Source organism: Vigna unguiculata, unplaced genomic scaffold (genome assembly GCF_037176805.1).
Source record: "Vigna unguiculata cultivar grain cowpea cultivar isolate G323 ecotype 2 unplaced genomic scaffold, ASM3717680v1 ptg000370l, whole genome shotgun sequence".
Taxonomy (NCBI): domain Eukaryota; kingdom Viridiplantae; phylum Streptophyta; class Magnoliopsida; order Fabales; family Fabaceae; genus Vigna; species Vigna unguiculata.
The window spans coordinates 1-7,245 of NW_028197005.1; the positions used below are offsets into that span (position 1 = coordinate 1).

General features: G+C 29.6%; 3 non-coding genes across 3 annotated transcripts; 2 read left to right on the forward strand and 1 right to left on the reverse strand.

Moving 5' to 3' along the window:
• The first annotated feature begins 2,512 nt into the window (after positions 1 to 2,512).
• TRNAS-GGA (transfer RNA serine (anticodon GGA)) lies at positions 2,513 to 2,600 on the forward strand. Its single transcript has one exon. It is a non-coding gene; the product is annotated as a tRNA-Ser (tRNA).
• A 1,105-nt stretch (positions 2,601 to 3,705) lies between these two features.
• On the reverse strand, positions 3,706 to 3,778 carry TRNAT-UGU (transfer RNA threonine (anticodon UGU)). The gene has a single exon. It is a non-coding gene; the product is annotated as a tRNA-Thr (tRNA).
• A 1,835-nt stretch (positions 3,779 to 5,613) lies between these two features.
• On the forward strand, positions 5,614 to 5,686 carry TRNAF-GAA (transfer RNA phenylalanine (anticodon GAA)). Its single transcript has one exon. It is a non-coding gene; the product is annotated as a tRNA-Phe (tRNA).
• The last annotated feature ends 1,559 nt before the right edge of the window (positions 5,687 to 7,245 follow it).

Genomic DNA, 7,245 nt, shown 5'->3' on the forward strand with positions numbered 1-7,245 from the left:
AATATTAGTTTAAATAACAGAAAAAAGGAGAAAATTATCTACTGTATCCACATCTCGTTTATTTCTATGAAATACTAGACAAAATCGAACAAAATTAGAAGGGATATATTTAAATTATGTGATTGGTCGTTCCTATAGAAATGATTTTTGAATTTGATAGGGACAAGAAACAAGAATTTATAACAATATATATTTATCTATCTATATCTTTATATAGATAGATAAATATATAAGAAAAAAAAGAAACAGAGTGTTCTTATTCAAAACGCCCTGTGATCTTCAACCAATTCTGTGCTGCAATATAATTACCGGGGGTGAGAGCTATAGCTTGTTTCCAATATTCAGCGGCTTGATTAAACCAAGACTCCGCAACTTCTGAGTCTCCCTGCCGAATGGCCTGTTCTCCTCGGTCGAAATAGGTGAGTCAATTCCTTTCCTTAGAACCGTACTTGAGAATTTCCTGACTCATACGGCTCAGTAGTCAATTCTTTTTTTGTTCTATTATCTTGAAGTTAACTAAAAGAAAAAAAGAAATTATTAATATGAGTTTCAAACTTTCATTTTTACTAATAAATAAAGAATTTCAAAGAATTTCATCTTTTTTTTTAGTTTTATCTTTTCTCCTACCTTCAGAAAAGGGAATCAAGCATTGGCATTAACGCCCTAATTCTAATTTTCTGAAAGGTAACTATCTCGATTTTATATATCATATACAAAAATATATGATAGATTCATTTCTATAGAATCTTGGTAAAAGTTTTTTCTTTCTTATCTTATAAGTTCTTATAAGTAAAGAGAAAATACTTTCTATCTTTGGGATTTGATACTACACCGCTGCTCAAAATACCAGGGGATCCTTTTTATTACATAAGTGGATTCCTGACTTCTTTATTTATCATGAGATAAGGAAGCAGTTTTTATTATATCGATTGAAAACCGTGTTAATTGATCCTTACGATGCTTCCTTTATCAATTAGATCTTTTATCCATAGAAAAAGAGGGTATCTAGACATATCGATTTCTTCATATTTTTACTTCTATGAAGTTTCTTTGCTACAGCTGATAAAAATCGTTGTTTTGAACGATATATATATGTAGAAAGCCTTTCTTATTTATAATTATTTATATTTCTATATTTCTTATATTAAAATTTGTGGATTTGCTTGTTCTTTTCTTTTTCTTTCTATAGTGGAGATAGTCGCACGTAATGACAGATCACGGCCATATTATTAAAAGCTTGGGGTAAAAATGGGTTTCGTTCGAGCGCCCGAAAATAATATTCCAAAGCTTTAGTATGTTCTCCGTTACTTGTGTGAATAAGGCCTATGTTATAAAGTATATAACTTCGATCATAGGGATCAATTTCCAGTCGCATAGCCTCATAATAATTCTGTAAAGCTTCTGCATAATTTCCTTCAGATTGAGCTGACATCCGTTACGGTCGTCATTCGGTTCAAAGAATCTCCGCTCCAGAACTGTACGTGAGATTTTCATCTCATACGGCTCCCCCCTTATGTGTGTAATGAGAAAAATCCATCAAATCAAAAAATATTCCAGTATTCTCATTCTCAACTGAACAGAGCTAGTGTTTTTACAATAAATCTCTAGCCAACCTTCCTGTCAAAAATTATTTCTTAACATTAAGTATGTAGGTACTTGATAAAAAAAAATAAGAACTTCAACAATTTCTTTGTCCTCTACGCTGCTTAATTTCCTGGAATTAGTCACCTCAATAATCTTCGATGGTTCTATGGGTATCCAAAATATGAACGAGATGGATATTTATTGTCCCAACCATTCCTGTTAGTCCCAATCTCGATAAGCCATGGATATAGATAGATACAAAGTTTTCGTGTCCTTGATTCCCAAGCGTAGTGCTTCTTTCCCAATGTTGCCTATCAGTACTAGTAATTTGGGGTTGACCTAACCCCATAAGTATAGGTATAACCTTTCGCTTAATACTAGAAACCTAAAATTCAAGCATATAAGGCTTCATTAATCGAGGATACACGACAGAAGGAATTAATCCTTTTATTTACAAATTTCACCTTCAACACGCGTGGGGTTTTTCCATTCCATTTTTTTTTGACCGAAATCGGTCAAAAAAAATGGAATCAAATCACACCATCTCTGTAATAAGTGAATGCCCTTTTTTCTCCTGAAGTTGTCGGAATTATTCGTAATAAGATATTGGCTACAATTGAAAAGGTCTTATCTATAAAATTTTCATTTATCCGAGATCTAGGCATAGGTAGAAATCCATTCTATAATTTAATTAATCATGGTGTGAGAAATCAATCCCACAAATAAAGGAATTGTATAATTATAATACAGTGCGAAATAACGTAAAAATGAACTCATCAATCAAATTTGTTTATCCTAAGACCTTGTAGGAGGTTTTTTTTTAATTTTACTTTGTATTTTTATAGTTTGAATAGGTTTTATGCATTTATGAAAAAATAGGATTGATTCACTATTCAACATTCAACCGGTTTCTGGGCATCATTATATAGGAGAGATGGCCGAGTGGTTCAAGGCGTAGCATTGGAACTGCTATGTAGGCTTTTTGTTTACCGGGGGTTCGAATCCCTCTCTTTCCGAATCTTTACCAAATTCATCAATATTACTCATCCCAATGCATACCATTATTTCATATTTCAAATTTGTTTGTTGATATGGACAACTTTATATTCCTCATTTTTCGGTAATACAAAAAATAGTGGATAACGGGTGGGCAAGGAATAAAAATTTTCGCATATCCATGTCTATGATATATGAATAGCAGAAAATCCTTGTAAAAAAAACTCTTGTTATTTTAGTTAAGTTTAAGTTTGACGAGAATAATATTCTACAACCAGTAATTCATTTATTTTCAAACCAACCCATTTATTATCTATTATTTGATTAATTAAACCTTTATATTGGAAAGGGTGAACAGTCAAATGATTTGGCAATTTCTCATGGGGGGCTGAATCAAAATAATTTTGAATAAGAGTTTTAGATTTTTGTTCATCCTTTGCTGTAATAATATCTTGAGGTTTACAACGATAACTTGGTATATCCACTATACGACCATTAACTAAAACATGTCTATGGTTTATAAATTGGCGGGCTTGAGGAATAGTCGCAGCCATACCCAATCGAAAAAGTATGTTATCCAAGCGCATTTCAAGTAGTTGTAATAAAACCTGACCAGTTGATCCTTTAGCTTTTCCGGAGATACGAACGTATTTAAGCAATTGTCGTTCTGTAAGACCATAATGAAAACGCAATTTTTGTTTTTCTTCTAAACGAATACGATATTGAGATTTTTTACTGAAGCGCAATTGATTTCGAAATTCGTTTTTGACTGTTGGCCTTTTACTAGTAAGTCCTGGTAAATATCCTAGACGACGTATTTTTTTGAAACGAGGTCCTCTGTAACGTGACATAAAAACTCCTTTTTTAAAATGAAAAATCTTATAAATCGAAATGAAAACTAAACGAAATGAAAAATATTATAGAATTCTAAATGAAGCGAAATCTACTAAAGTTTTATAGTACAAAGAAGAATTAGATGAATTTTATCAATATCCGAATTTATTGTATATAAAAGAATACAAAAAAGTAGGTTAATTTCTTGATTTCTTCCGCAGAGATCGAACTCTCCCAATTTTTTATTTCTAAAAAAGATATTATCAATTATGTAAAAAACAAATAGAGAAAAGCCGGTTATCGGATTCGAACCGATGACCATCGCATTACAAATGCGATGCTCTAACCTCTGAGCTAAACCGGCTAATGTAAACGAAATATACATATGCAGAAGAATTGAATGGGATCTTAGTTATCAATTTTTAGTTATTTATAACAAAATTCAAATTAATACAAACATCAAAAATAGAGAAAGAAAATATAGAAAATCAAACCCAATTTTTATTATTTCTATTATTTATTTTATCTGATAACATAAAGTGCAAGATAATAATTAATATTATATTAATATAATTTATTTAATATAATTTATTTCGATCTACTATTCTAGATATATATTATTAAATTGATTTCTTTCAAAAAGATTATTTATTAGTACTTAAAGTAAATTTGAATAAATATAAATTTTAGTAAATATTTATTAAGGAATTCCATATTTCTAAGTAAATGTCTAATTCTATATTATATTCAATTAAAAGAATGGTTTTTTTTAGCCACTAGATTCGTTTTAGTTATATAAATTGTATATGAATAAATGGATTGTTTATTTTCTTTTTTTTTTTAAGCAAAAACAAAAAAAAAAAAAGAATCGACCATTCGAGTATTCTAAATTGTATGAAAAAAGAAGATAAGTAGGTACATAGAAGATAAGTAGATATGTGGTCTATATCTGTGTATATTGAATTGTTAATATATAGATATTAGAATTAGTTCTGATTCAAACAAATAAAGGTATCCAATATAGATGAAATAAAATCTATAAAATTGGAGAAAGGGGTTTTTAATATTTAATAAAATAATATGTATTTAATGAATTCAAAAGTTCCCGCATAATTCTCATAATAGAAATGAAAAAAAAAGCATTCTATTATAATCAGATTCAAATAAAAAAAAGATGGGGATATGGCGAAATTGGTAGACGCTACGGACTTAATTGGATTGAGTTTTGGTATGGAAACTTACCAAGTAATAATTTTCAAATTCAGAGAAACCCTGGAATTCACAATGGGCAATCCTGAGCCAAATCCTGTTTTCTGAAAACAAATAAAAATTCAGAAAGTGATAATAAAAAAGGGATAGGTGCAGAGACTCTATGGAAGCTGTTCTAACAAACGAAATTGACGACTTTTTTTATTGCATTAGTAAAAGAATCCTTTCACCAAAATTACAGGAATGGATCAAAGATAAACATTTAGAAACATATATATATACTGAAATACTCTTTCAATTTGTTACTTTTTATTTTATTATTGAAGATCTATTTGTGATAAAAATATTCACAAATGAAAAATGTGAATCAAATCAATTCGAAGTTGAAGAAAAGATGGAATATTTATTGATGAAATTATTCACTTCATCATAATCGGCTAAAACCCTTGAAGAACTGATAAATCAGATGAGAATAAAGATAGAGTCCTATTCTACATGTCAATACCGACAACAATGAAATTGAAAGTAAGAGGAAAATCCGTCGACTTAAGAAATCATGAGGGTTCAAGTCCCTCTATCCCCAAAAATACTTTTTCATTTTCTAATTTTTTTCCTATATCCTCTCTATCTTGAAGTCCTTATTTATGTGTTTTATTCGATTTATTATTTCCCAACGAAATTGGAATTTTTATTTTCATCAATTTCCTATCTATCATAATTTTCTTATCTATCATAATGACAAGGGACGAGTTTTGGAATAGATATAAATATATATGTGAAACACATAGAATTTTTTTTAATCAGAAATGTATAAATTAATATCTTATTTTTTAGCAAGGAATTTTCATATGCGTAATTAACGATTAACAATAAAAAATAATTATTACTGCGGAAACTCACTTACAAACTTTTTTTTTACTTAGTTGATATAGATTCATTAACATAGATTTTAAAAATCTTTTAAAATCAAAGTATTAAGCTTCAAGAATGGTCGGGATAGCTCAGTTGGTAGAGCAGAGGACTGAAAATCCTCGTGTCACCAGTTCAAATCTGGTTCCTGACACAAGATTCATTTGTATGAGTATCTATCCCCCATATTCATTTTAATGAATATGGGGGATAGATACTCATACAAATTTGTGTTCTTCTAGATTCTGATACATAACATATTTCTTTGATCTATTTAGGTATCTGTAGATATACTTTTCCTAGATGATTAAAGAATAGATGCAATTTTTTATTAGGTATATTCGCTTATCTATAGTATCTATATATATATAGATATAGATATATAGATAATGAATTCTTTATCTATTTTTTTCCTTTTTTTTCTGCGATACAAAAAAAGGTTTCTATTTCCATAATATTCGAGTGGTTTAATTAGTTGGTTAAAAGACCTAAAAGTCGAAGTTCTGGGGTGGAGTGAGAATATTAAGAATTCATCTGAGAAGGATTACCAAAATAGAATCGAGCCCTTTTCTTTGTGTTTTTTTTTTCGTGGCCGTATAATTGATGGTGATGTGCACGTTATATAGTTTATTATAAAGATAAAGAATTAGTTTATTATAAAGATAAAGAATTTTTGCAGTTCATCCTATTTCTTTTATTGGCTTGGCTGATAAGAACTCAGTATTGTTTTTGTTTTAGAATCTTAAGAAACTCCTATCCATCCTATTTTAAACCCTATAATTATTCATTCTATTATTTCTGAATTTTGTGATTTCTCACATAATAATATCTGAATGCAACTTCCATTACTCTGCCTGATTTAATGTCAATCAATTATTTTGTCTGATCTATAACAGAATGTACTTATATTCTTTGACTGGGGTTGCAGAAGTTTGGATTAGTTTATTATTTTTATCATTTAGTGAGCATCTTGTATTTCATAAAAATTTGGAGCAATATAATCTTTACGCAAAGGCCATCCTATCCAATTTTCGGGCATTAAAATACGTCTTAGACGCGGATGACTATCATAAGAGATTCCCAACATATCATAAGATTCCTTTTCTTGAAAATCCGCACTTTTCCAAACCCAAAAAATCGAAGGAATTCTGGGATTTTTTCTTGATACAAATATTTTTATGCATACCTCTTCGGGTTGATTTATACCATACTCTATTCTTGTAAAATGATATACACTAGCTAAGAGTCCTCCGGGTGCTACATCATAGGCACATTGAGAACGTAGATAATTGTAACCATATACATATAAAATGACAGCAATGGAATGCCAATCCTCGGGCTTTATTTGTAAAGTCTCTATTCCTAGGTAATCGAAACCCAAGGATCTATGAATTAGTCCATGTTTGACTAGCCAAGAAGACAAACGACCTTGCATTTTTTGCTTCTCCTAAATTTTTTTTATGAGTTTGGTATTAGTATTTTCTATTACGATGAAATTTTTAAAATACGATGAAATTTTTAAAAAAGGAATTGCTTTTTATTATTGTACTTTAAAAAAATGTGTCAGACGATATCTCTGAAGTAGATGGCGGTTGATAGAAAAATTCTTGACCATAATTGTCAGTATAAGTACTGTATCCAACATGAAACTTATGGTTGGTAGTAAAACATCTATTCTCTCGTTGAAAACTCATTGGATCTTCATATATTTCT